Source organism: Astatotilapia calliptera, chromosome 7 (genome assembly GCF_964374335.1).
Source record: "Astatotilapia calliptera chromosome 7, fAstCal68.1, whole genome shotgun sequence".
NCBI classification, from domain to species: domain Eukaryota; kingdom Metazoa; phylum Chordata; class Actinopteri; order Cichliformes; family Cichlidae; genus Astatotilapia; species Astatotilapia calliptera.
This window is the reverse complement of record NC_137428.1, coordinates 26,505,834-26,517,272: the sequence shown is the minus strand read 5'-3', so window position 1 is coordinate 26,517,272 and position 11,439 is coordinate 26,505,834. Positions and strand designations below refer to the sequence as shown.

The window sequence follows — 11,439 nt, the reverse complement described above, 5'->3', positions numbered from 1 at the left end:
GCCGTTGCAGTCTTAGAGGTGTCTCTGTTTTGTCTCCCTTACCTGTTCCAGAGTTTCTCTCCTTTTTTCCCATCTCGTCTCCCCAGTCTGTTCTAAGTTTTCATGTTTGTTCCATGTCCTGTTGTCAAGCTCGTGTCAGTCTACGTCTCAGTGTTTCCTGTTTTATTGTGACAGCTGTCTGGCTGGTTAGTTAGATCATGTTCAGTTGTGTTCCCTCCCGTGGTTTGTTCGCTCGTTTTCCCTCGTGCTCATTCATGTCTGCGTCTCACTCTGTCCTGTGTTGCCATCTCCCTCATGGCTATGTGTTTCTCTGTGTGTTTGGTTTAGGTTTCTATATTCCAGTTCAGTTTCGTTTTGTATTTCTGGCATCCCAGCGATTAAGGTCAGCACCCTGAGGCTCCTCCCCGTTACTGCCTTCCAGGTTTCCAGTCATCACCCAGCCGCAGCAGCAGGTTTGCCCGGCCATGTTTCTGGCCAGAATGTGAGCTGGGAATGAGGAGTCGGCTACCCAGCGGCTTCCTCTGCACCACGCTGCCGGATCAAACAGCGGGGATGAGTAATGGCGGCTTCTTGCCACCAGCTCTCTTGAGAACCGAGAGAGCTGAGACTAAAATAGTACTGACTATAGGTTCCATATCAGTTCCATGTACCGCCAATCCAGCAGAGCTGAATTAGGAGGCTTTTGTTTCCAATTTGCCTAGTAAAAGAGACTATTATTGTTCTACTGACTCTGTTTCTAAAGACTTAAGTCCAGTGATTATAACCCCTGTGCCTGAAAGAACTGTAGCTATGTGTTTAGAGGTGTTTAACAATGGGAATAGGACTGCATGTAGCATGGCCAAATCTGCCATAATTAAGGATTCTCTGGGACAACTGAAAATAACATTCATTTCTGCTAATGGGAGTTATAAGAAAATGTTTAATGTTTCTAAACCTAAAGCTGGCTGCAGTATTTAGTTTCAGGCCTGTTATTGGAAAGATCCATGTACCTTGTTCATGAACCAGCTTTTCAGCAATGTGTTCTTCAAACTGTGCTTACTGTAAGGTGAGCACAGTTTATCTGTCTGTTTTTGGACCTGGTCGATACTGTTCACTATTCATGAACAGTCCAAGCCATGTGTTTCACAGCTGGGTTCTAAGCTGTCTGTAAATACAAATGTCACAAACTGTAACTTAGGCCTCTTCTTGGCACCTGCAAAGACTGAGGCCTCCCCTATGGACTGTTATGCACCCAAGCCAGTTTATTCAGAGTGAGCACACTCTGCAGAGACTGCACCTTCCACGTTGGCCGGAGGCTCTGGAGAGCCCATCCAGCTGGGGTTCATGGGAGCCCAACCAGCAATTCCCTGTGTATGAATATAAAGCTCCATTTGAAGTTATGTAAGTTGTGAGTGAGCAATAATAAAGCATTTAAACACATATATACATCTTATACAGCAAAAATTTCAATTAAATTGTCTGAAAACGTTACCATCCATCTCATCCATTCTAATTCATCACTGTACGACAGACCCGACCATGGTTTCATGCTTTTCAGCATACTTTATTTGTCACTTGAACATACAACCCTTAATGTCTAAATCGCTGGCAACTTAAGTGAGTACACCTTTAAGTGGAAATGTTCAAACTGTGCCCAAAGTGTCAATATTTTGTATGGCAATCATTATTTCCAACACTGGCTTAACTCTGTTGGGCATGGAGTTCACCAGAGCTTCACAGGTTGCCATTACAATGCTCTTTCACTCCTCAATGATGACATCATGGAGCTGGTGGATGTTAGAGACCTTGCGCTCCTCCAACTTCCATTTGTGGATGCCCCAGAGATGCTGAAAAGGGTTTAAGTCTGAAGACATGTTTGGCCAGTTAAGTACCTTTACCCTCAGTTTATTCAGCAAGGCACTGGTCTTTTTGGAGGTGTGTGTAGGGTTGTTTTCATGTTGGAATACTGTCCTGTGGCCCTGTTTATGAAGGGAGGGGATCATGCTCTGTTTTATGGTTCCTGCAATTAACTGTAGCTCCTCAGTGCCAGCAGCACTCATGCAGCCCGAAACAATGACATCTCACCACCATGCTTGACTGTAGGCAAGACACACTCTTTGTACTCCTCACCTGGTTATTTGACACCATCTGAACCAAATAAGTTTGTGTTGGTCTCATCAGACCACAGGTAATCCATGTCCTTAGTCTGCTTGTCTTCAGCAAACTGTTTGCAGGCGTTTTTTTATGAATTATCTTTAGAAGAGGTCTCCTTCTTGGAGGACAGCCATGTGATGCTGTGTATGGCGTACGGTCTGAGCACTGACAGGCTGACCCTCCACATCTCCAACCTCTGCAGCAATGCTGGCAGCATTCATACATGTATTTTCAAAACACAACCTCTGGATATGACACTGAGCACGTGCACTCAACTTTTTTGATCGATCATGGCGAGGTTTGTTCTGAGTGGAACCTGTCCTGTTAAACTGCTGTATGGTCTCGACCACCGTGTGCAGCTCAGTTTCAGGGTGTTGGCAATCTTCTTATAGCCTAGGCCATCTTTATAGTGTGAATGCCGTGAGGTAAATGGTCACAATAGCATTTACCAGTTTGTGTAACTAACACACATCCTTTATTTAATCTATGAATAACCCAGTGTGTAAAAACATGAATGTTTGGGATAAAACTTGAGTGTATATTTTACACCTTGTCAGCATACTGACGTGAAATGCTTTGCCAGCAGTGAATCAGACTGCAGGTCAGTGAGTTCAAGCTGAACATCACTGGATGTAGTATATAAAGTGCAAGTGGAGGAGACAAAATCATGTGCATTTCACTCTTAACTAATTTGAAGTCTTCAAATCACCTTAAAAAGTTAAAATGCAAGGCTCCAAACATGGGTGAGTACCACCTGAGGCGATCAACGGATGGTACAATTTCTTTCACTATTGACATGTGAGTACGAATGCTGCTCTCCAACTGGTTTGATATAAATTGCAACATTCTCATAAACGTCATCACAGGGTGTGCAATTCACATATTAGATTCTGGTCTTGTAGTTTGCTATTTAGTTCATTTATTAGTGCACATCAATAATTTGTCATATGAGAGATCTGAAATACAATTGCCTTTCTCCTCACAAAATGCTTGAGTTTCTGCTCCCATACTCTTTTTAGCACTTTACGCAGACTTAGCCACATGACAGCTGTGTGGAAGCCTATGGCACCATGTTCCACTTTAAATATTAATTTCCTTCACAACCAATGAATCAAATCATCTTTATCTGTAATGGAACAAAAAATATTACATTGGCGTCAGGCTCTTACTAAGAGAACTAAACTAAAAGCATAGTTATCCTCCCATTGTAGACTGCTTGTTGAGTATGCTTCAAAAAGCAATATGAAGGGGCATTAATGTGTATATGTTAATGAGTTAATCTGTAAATCAGTTGTTTGAGTCTCTGGTTATGACGACAGACTAACTGTAAATGATTGCTAAAAACTGCACCTGAGCTGCCCAGTGTTTCTGTTTATTTCTTTACTCACCTGATCAGTACACCAGTACCAGGTAGCCTAAATAATGAGTCCGATCACCATGCCAGGCAATGGGAGGTCTCCTGTAACTGGATCCCTGAAGATATGGAAGGAGTCTGGCAGGGGCTCATAGCAGTTTGCACTGATGTTACCCTTGATTGAGGGACAGCTTGCATCTAGAGTCTCTTGAAGTTTTCGTTGCCCTTCACTTCATGGAAAGCTGAGGAGAATCACCACCACCCACCTTTTTTTAAACTGTCCAACAAATAAATTGTAAGTAAAATATTACCAAAGCCCATGAAAATGAATGATCCAATAACCACGATGATGGTCTGTAAAGTGTCTGTGTAGATCAGTCCACCTTGGATAAAATGTATTATTTATTTATTGGAAACACACATATTGTAATTATGTAACTACTCCTTCTGTAAAATTTTCAATTGTGGATGTCTTGTTACTAAACAGCAACAGAAGGCCAATTCATGGTTATCATAGTCCACGGGCAATTGACTACAACAAGTCAGCACATTTAAACCAGCAATGAAGAAAGCCAGAGAATTTGTGTGTGTGTGTGTGTGTGTGTGTGTGTGTGTGTGTGTGTGTGTGTGTGTGTGTGTGTGTGTGTGTGTGTGTGTGTGTGTGTGTGTGATGTGTTTCTAAATCTCCATGTGTAGTCACATGGCCTTGTGAAGACTTTATGTCCAGTCATGGTATGATAACAAGTATTATCGTACCATGACTGGGCATAGTCTTCTCAAGTACGATAACACTTGTTATTGTACTATGACACTGTAGTTTTCTAGGAAAATATCTGTGAGTTCCATAGAAAAGGAAGGAAATTTTTCCTGTGTACAAACCTTTGACAGTATATAGTGCAGTAACTGCTAGAAGTGAAAAACCAAGGCCCAAGGGCCTGTTGGACATAGGTTGTACCAGAAAAAATATCTGCCTGAATTGGGAGAAAAAAAGTGTAGGATTTCATTTAGGACCATCGAAAACAGGTATAATATAAATATTTTCTGCTGCTTTTGGAGGCACTTACTGAAATTCTGGTGAAGATATACAAGACAAGGGAGAGAACAGAGAGATAAATGTGAATGCACTGTCCTCCAAACCTCTTCTGAAGTATTCAGGTATTCAGGTGATGATTTAAATACATCCACAAAGCATGAGATTTTTGTCATTACTCAAAGTGTTGTCAGACATAGTAGTCATTTATGTCATTTGGGTAGTGGAAATGAATAGATTTTGAGGATCTTTCAGGTCAATATGCAGCCTTAGAGTTCTGTTTACCCCAGCTTTAATGTAGATGGGCACAAAGATCCATTACAGAATTACAACCACAACAAGAGCCTGAAAAACACAAACATACAAGAAGTAATTCAAGTCCATTAAATTTGAGAATTATATTATAAAGTAAAGACCTTACAATAATACAGAGAAAACACCAACAATCGTTTGTTGGCAAATGGCCAGCCCTCTTAGCAAGCACTTGATGACAGTGGTAAGGAAAAACCCTCTTTTAACAGGAAGAAACCGATGGCAGAACCAGGCTCAGGAAGGGGCAGCCGTCTGCCTGGATCAGCTGGGGATGAGGAGAGTTTTTAGCATCACTCTAATATAGGATTTTTCTAATTTTATATTGGGCAAATGCAAGAAAGCAGTCCCTACATATTTGTACATACATACGTATATGTCATACCAATGTAAGTATTAAGTCAATGTTTAGAGGTGATTACAATAACCTCAGTTTTACATGAAGCTTATGCTTCTGGCTAATCTAAGCTTTACATCATTTCCACTTTCCCACACTCTCAAGCTGATTGTGACACCACAGGTCTAGCCCAATCAGCTTTCTGCTTGCCTTCTTCAGGCCAATCAGCCTTCACTCCATACTTTAAATCTCACCGCTCATCTGTCATTTTTCCTTGCAGTTGCCTTTGTGCAACCCAGTTCAAGCCTTCATCTTCATCTCCACCACCCGTGTCTACAGGGTAATGCCCCGATCCTTATCACCACCAAATACCTCAAATTGAATTCTGTACATCAATAAATCACAGCTTTTACTTTTTATATATATATATATATTATTTTCACAAAGTAAATGGATGAATGTATATTGTAAATCTGCATTAAAACTATAGTGAGCTAAATAAAGAAGCTAGTACTGTCAGCAGCCAATAGGTGTCTCTGCAGTAACAATTTTCTAAACCAGATGGCTCTAAGCTCGTACAGATGAGGAACTGCCACCGGATTGACAAACCATAGATTAGTGTTCAAGGCTCTGCTCCCACCTGTGATGCTTGAAACTTTCAAATGGTGCTGTAATTGATAGCGATGTAGGTGTGGCCTCCTGCATTACACTGTTGCATGATTCATCAAAATCTTTCATGACATCAGCACAATAAAGTCATTATTGTAGTTGCCATTTGTTCAGCAGAGGTTTTATTGTTTTTAAAGCAATAAATACAGCCATATAGAAAGCAAATGTTTACTCAGCAGAGCTACACTCATTTCCTTAAAGAAGCAGTGGGGATTTAATGTAGCTATGCTTTTTATATACACAGGCAAATTAGCAGTGGTTGTTGGCATCTTCAGAAACTTTAAATGTGCTAATTATAATCCTCTGTAATTATAACGCAAATGAACTAACTCCTAAGGAACTGAACAATAACCAACCAAATATATAAACAGTTTAAGTTGAAGCTTAAACCAGTGATTACTTTATTCAAGGATGATGTTTTCAACTGAATTTAAAAAATAAAATGGAGATAAAAACAGAAACTTTATTTTATTGCAATCAAATGTTGTAAGTGGGAAATTGTAACATTTAAAAAAAAAAGGTAATTTTACATTTGAATTGGCTCAAAAAGCTTGGATAGGGCAAAAACTGTATTAGTTGTTCCTAAAAGTGTTGCTGCGGCAAATACTTTACTCTTTTTAGACTCTTCTGCTTACCACCTCTGAAGGCACATATTGTAGCCTGCACAGGATTTCTTGCACTAACATACGTCTCACACTTACTTGTTCGAGTGCTTCTGTACTCCTTCCAACCAGTAAATTTCTGTTTGGCACTTTATCTATCATCATTATGGTGAGATCTATGTCCAAGGTTATAGTATTCTTTTACTGCCAGCTCCACGAGGAGCGAGCAAAGGAGAAACCATTAGAGCATTGCTTCTCAAACTTGAGAAACTGGAAAAGGTTCACGCCCCACACACCACAGTTTCTTTTAATCAATCATTAACAACAACAGAGGATCAAAGCTGAATTTAAGTGGAATAAATATCTGCAAAATAGCACCAAACTATAATTTGTTTATTTTCTCTGAAAAAACAAACAAGCAAACTTGTTATTCCATATTTTATTGGGTTCCCGCCTCAATTTTAGAATGACTATATTAAGGAAATTTGTCAAACTAAAAATGTTTAATTTTTGTTAAAACACATACATTGCCCAATTTTTACTCATATTTATGATCTGATAAAAAAAAATTTAGGGGAAAAAGGGGTCAGTAGTTAAAGTGGGATTTGGGAGGTGGGGGAACCCAACCTAAGATCGGGTGTACCGGTGCAGTGTGAGGAAAATATTTAATTAGAAAGTAGTCACATAATGACTTGTTATATTTTATTTGCATACAGGCTATGATCAGCTGACCTGGTCTAATCTTCGCAGCTAACTTTGGATTTTCCCAACTGAATTCAACAAGATGAGGGCGTGACGACATGTACCATGGTCGAAGGGGCACTGTGTTAGGTACATTTGTACAACCACTACAAATACAGAATGACAGGAAACAGGTGCATGTGGTACACTTAAAGACTGCCAGCAAAAATTACATGGTACAGATGGAACGCTGCACAACCCAGTGGTCACCACAGAGCATGACAATTTCCTGTTATGATAAGCAAACATTTCTTTGTCAGCATGAGAACCAACACCAGACTGCAGCATGCAAAAACGAAACTAATTGAAGAGTGATATGCATTAACCATCTGAGAGGAGCAAAGTGCGAATAGGGAAAAGAAGTAACTAATGACTGTTATTGGGTATCTCAGGTATATTTGTATTTTAAAGCCAAGATAGGTGTACAAAAAAAACAAATACACTTTGTTGCTCCATAGGTTTCTTTATTATATACATCAGAGACTGCTGGCTCAATTAGGCAATAACTGATTTAGCACAACACAAGAAATGTAAACGGAGACACATCACTTTGAAAATGGAATAAAAATCACCAAACTTGTGGTCAACGATGACGCAAAAATCAAATGTTGCCAAACTTAAGAAAGTAACACCTGTATTTAGGACAATCTGTCTGCCATGCAGGCTGCAGTTTGTCAGAGTAACAGGAGCTGAGATGTTTGCTAGCATCAAATTAAGAGAGACCGCTGTGTGCCTTAAAGCTTCAGCAGTACGTGAGGGATTGTGCCCTGCAGAGTGAGCTTTAGAGAAAAAGGTTGCTCTGTCTATCTATTAGATTAGGGTGTTAGGTAATGATGAGCTAAACACTAGAGTACCCTGGACAGCTCTGGCAGTAATGGCCTGGTAAGGCTGGCATGATGACAATGATTATAATACTATATGGTTATGATACCGATTATATTTATGAGCTCTGATAAAAAAAACTATTATTTACCTTGAACCTTGTCTGTAGGCTTTTGTAACTATTACACCACAGCATCCTACTGATACTGAATACAGCCAGGACAGCGAGAGGAAGAGGAATAGAGGAGGAGATATCAGACTGTTACTGTTACAAATGGCTGCTTGAACTCTCTGAATGAGGACAATCAATATTCATTTGAATGAGAATCAATCACTGGAATGAGGCCATGCTCTTTGGGGATTAAGGCTCAGTTGCATGCGCTGAATTTGGTCCTGATTTTAAAACACAAGCAGAGACTTCAACCATCAAAAGTCTCCAGATGGGGTAATGTTTTCTTTGTAGTTTTATGTCTCTCGGCTTCTGTTCACCAAGACTCAATCTATAACGTGGCAGGGACATCTTGGTATTTTAAGCACAAAAGATGATCCTATCAGTGTGCTGCAAGACTACAAACAGACACTACTGAATAGTGCCAAAAAGCAATCATTTGTGGGAGGGTGAGTCTAGTGTGAAAAAATAGTCTTGGGTAAATAAACTGTGATCTCCAGCGCTCAATGCAGATGTGATGCCTTATGAGCATATCTCTGTGTCGCTGGTGTCTGCAGAGAGCCCTATTGTGTGGTGACTCTGAGAACAAAGTGGGCTGCAACCTAAGAAAAACCATGCAACTGATGGAAACACAAGAAAATTGAAAATCCAAATATGAAAAAAATAAGCTCCAAATATGCGCTACTCTGAGTGTAGCCCAAACAACAATAGAAATGTTTCCAAATAAGTGATGATCCCAATGGGACACCCACGGTGTTCAGTGCTGTGTGCCTAGAAGTTGTGAAAGCTGGTTAATTCTCGTATGGTGTAAACATTGTGGCTGTACAAATCTCACATTATTTACAGATACTGTCTCTAACTGATCTTTACCTTATCTCCTATTATTAGGAAAATGGGAGAAATATAATCCTGAAGAAGACGTATGCCAACACAAAAGAACTGACAAAATACAAGCATTACTGTGAGACACTGCCTTAATAATATGTAACAAATAAATAAATAATATGCCTTAAAGCTGCCTATAATAGTTAGTTTTAGAAAAGAGAAAAGAAAATAGAATTACTACTTAGTTTTGATGATGTGAAAAAATATTTTTAAAGGCATCAAACTGCAATATACACTCACTGGATGCTTTCTTAGGTACACCTGGTCAGCTGCTCATTAAAGCAAATATCCAATCAGCCATTCACATCCAGCAACTCAGTCCATTAAGGTAGACATGGTCAAGAAAAATACAGAAGATCAATTCGAGCATCAGAAAGGGGAAGCCAGGTGATCTAAGTCAGCAGTCCCCAACCCCCGGGCCTCGGACTGGTACCGGTCCGTGAGTCGTTTGGTACCGGTGTGAATGGTTGTATGCCCCTCTGTGTTCACTCTGTGACAGACAGACTAGATATGTTATATTATATTATCCACAAGGTGGCATAGTAGCATAACTCTGCAAAAGTGGTGCGTCACTGAACAAGAGAAATAACTGAAAGAACTCTGGAAGCCAAAAATGGAGATAATATTGTCTACTACTTTATATTTAACAGGTAGTTCAGAGGCGTTTCTTAGCTGGACATCAACGGCATTCATTCAAGATCTATACTTTTCCAGTTTCTGTTGTTTCTTACTACAGTTTGCTGTGGAAATGTATCCAATTTGTGGAAATGTATCTCCTTTAGCTGGGGCCACATTGTTTAACTTCTTCCTATTCATTTTCTTAAACACTTATCCATTCAGGTTCGCGAGGTTCTTCATAATCTTTCTCAGACATGAGTAATTTTATGTCTGTTTAAATCCCAAAGAGCCAAATAGTTTTAAAAAAAAAGACAAAAAGATTTAAGTGAGTTTATGTGATAGAACACCTTTACTGCTCTTAAGTAGATGAAGCAGATTTAGTAATGTTATACCATATGTAGTATTGTATCAGCCACATCCAATAGTTATATACAAAGAAAGTATTTCTACTTTTGAAAGCATAACCTTCACCTGTACTGAGCAATTTTTACATTACTGTTACCTAAGAAAAGGACAGGATAACTTCTGGAGTCTGAATTGACATATAGATGTCTTGAGATCTCAAATAATCACATCTGGGATACAATTTTCTTTCTGCCTTTGAAAGATAAACGTTGAGATAGTGGCATTAGCAAAAGTTTTGCTGAAATTTGAAACAGCACCAACATTAGACATGGCAGCAGCTAAAAAAACAAAGTAAAACCTTCATTACATACAGAGCCTATGAGAGGAGTACACAGAAGTTTCAGGGAACAGATTTTGACTATGGCTTTGATAAAGCAGTCATAGTTCACATACACTGTAGGTGACTAAATTCATCCATTGCACAAAGAACTTTAGACTCTGACTATCTTAAGCAGGACAATAGTGCAGTGAATTATGGGTAAATTAAGAGGAGGACCATAAAACATATAGCGTTGAAGATATATATGAGCTGCCACCTCTGGTCTAGGGAATAAACAGTGGACAGGTTGATATTAATCAATGGAAAAATAAAACACAAGCTAATTTGGATCAGATCCTAATTTGCATTCAAGAGACAGACACCCTCTCTACTTTTAAGATTAGATTTAAAACTTTCATGTTTGATAAAGCATATAGTTAGGGCAGGGTCAGGTGACCCTGAATCCTCCCTTGGTTATACTGTAATAGGTCCAGGATGCTGGGGGGCTTCTCATGATGCACTCAGTTTCTTCTTTACTCACCTTTTTTTCACCCATTATACGTTGAAACACCTATCTGGATTTAATCACTAGTTATTATGTATCTCTTGCTTTCTTACACAGTGTGTCTCTTGTCCTGTTGTCCTCCCATCACCCAATCGATCACAGCAGATGTCTGGCCCTCCCTCAGCCTTGTTCTGCCGGAGGTTTCTTCCTGTTAAAAGGGATTTTTTCTTTCACACTGTCACCAAAATCACTTGCTCATAGATTCTTGTTTAATTGTTGGGGTTTTCTCTTTATTGTTTTAGTTTCTCTAGCTTATAATATAAGGTGACTGTTGTTGTGATTTGGTGCCAAATAAATAAAATTAAATTGAAAGGTTGAATTGAATTTCACTAATATAATTTATAATACAGCATACAAGGAAACTACAGACCACTTGCATATCAGCAGTTTTCCCTTTTCTTTTTTATTTGGGTACAAATAGTTGGTATATTATTATATTAGATTATTATAATAGAGTTAGTTAGTCTGGGGTTAAGATGTTTCTGTGGCTGAAAATTAGTCCATTGTTGTTTTTGTTAAATGGTCTGACTTCCATTGTGGA

General features: G+C 39.2%; 1 pseudogene; it reads right to left on the bottom strand.

Moving 5' to 3' along the window:
- Positions 1-3,548: 3,548 nt before the first annotated feature.
- LOC113027358 (sodium/glucose cotransporter 1-like) lies at positions 3,549-10,889 on the bottom strand (annotated as a pseudogene).
- Positions 10,890-11,439: the final 550 nt, after the last annotated feature.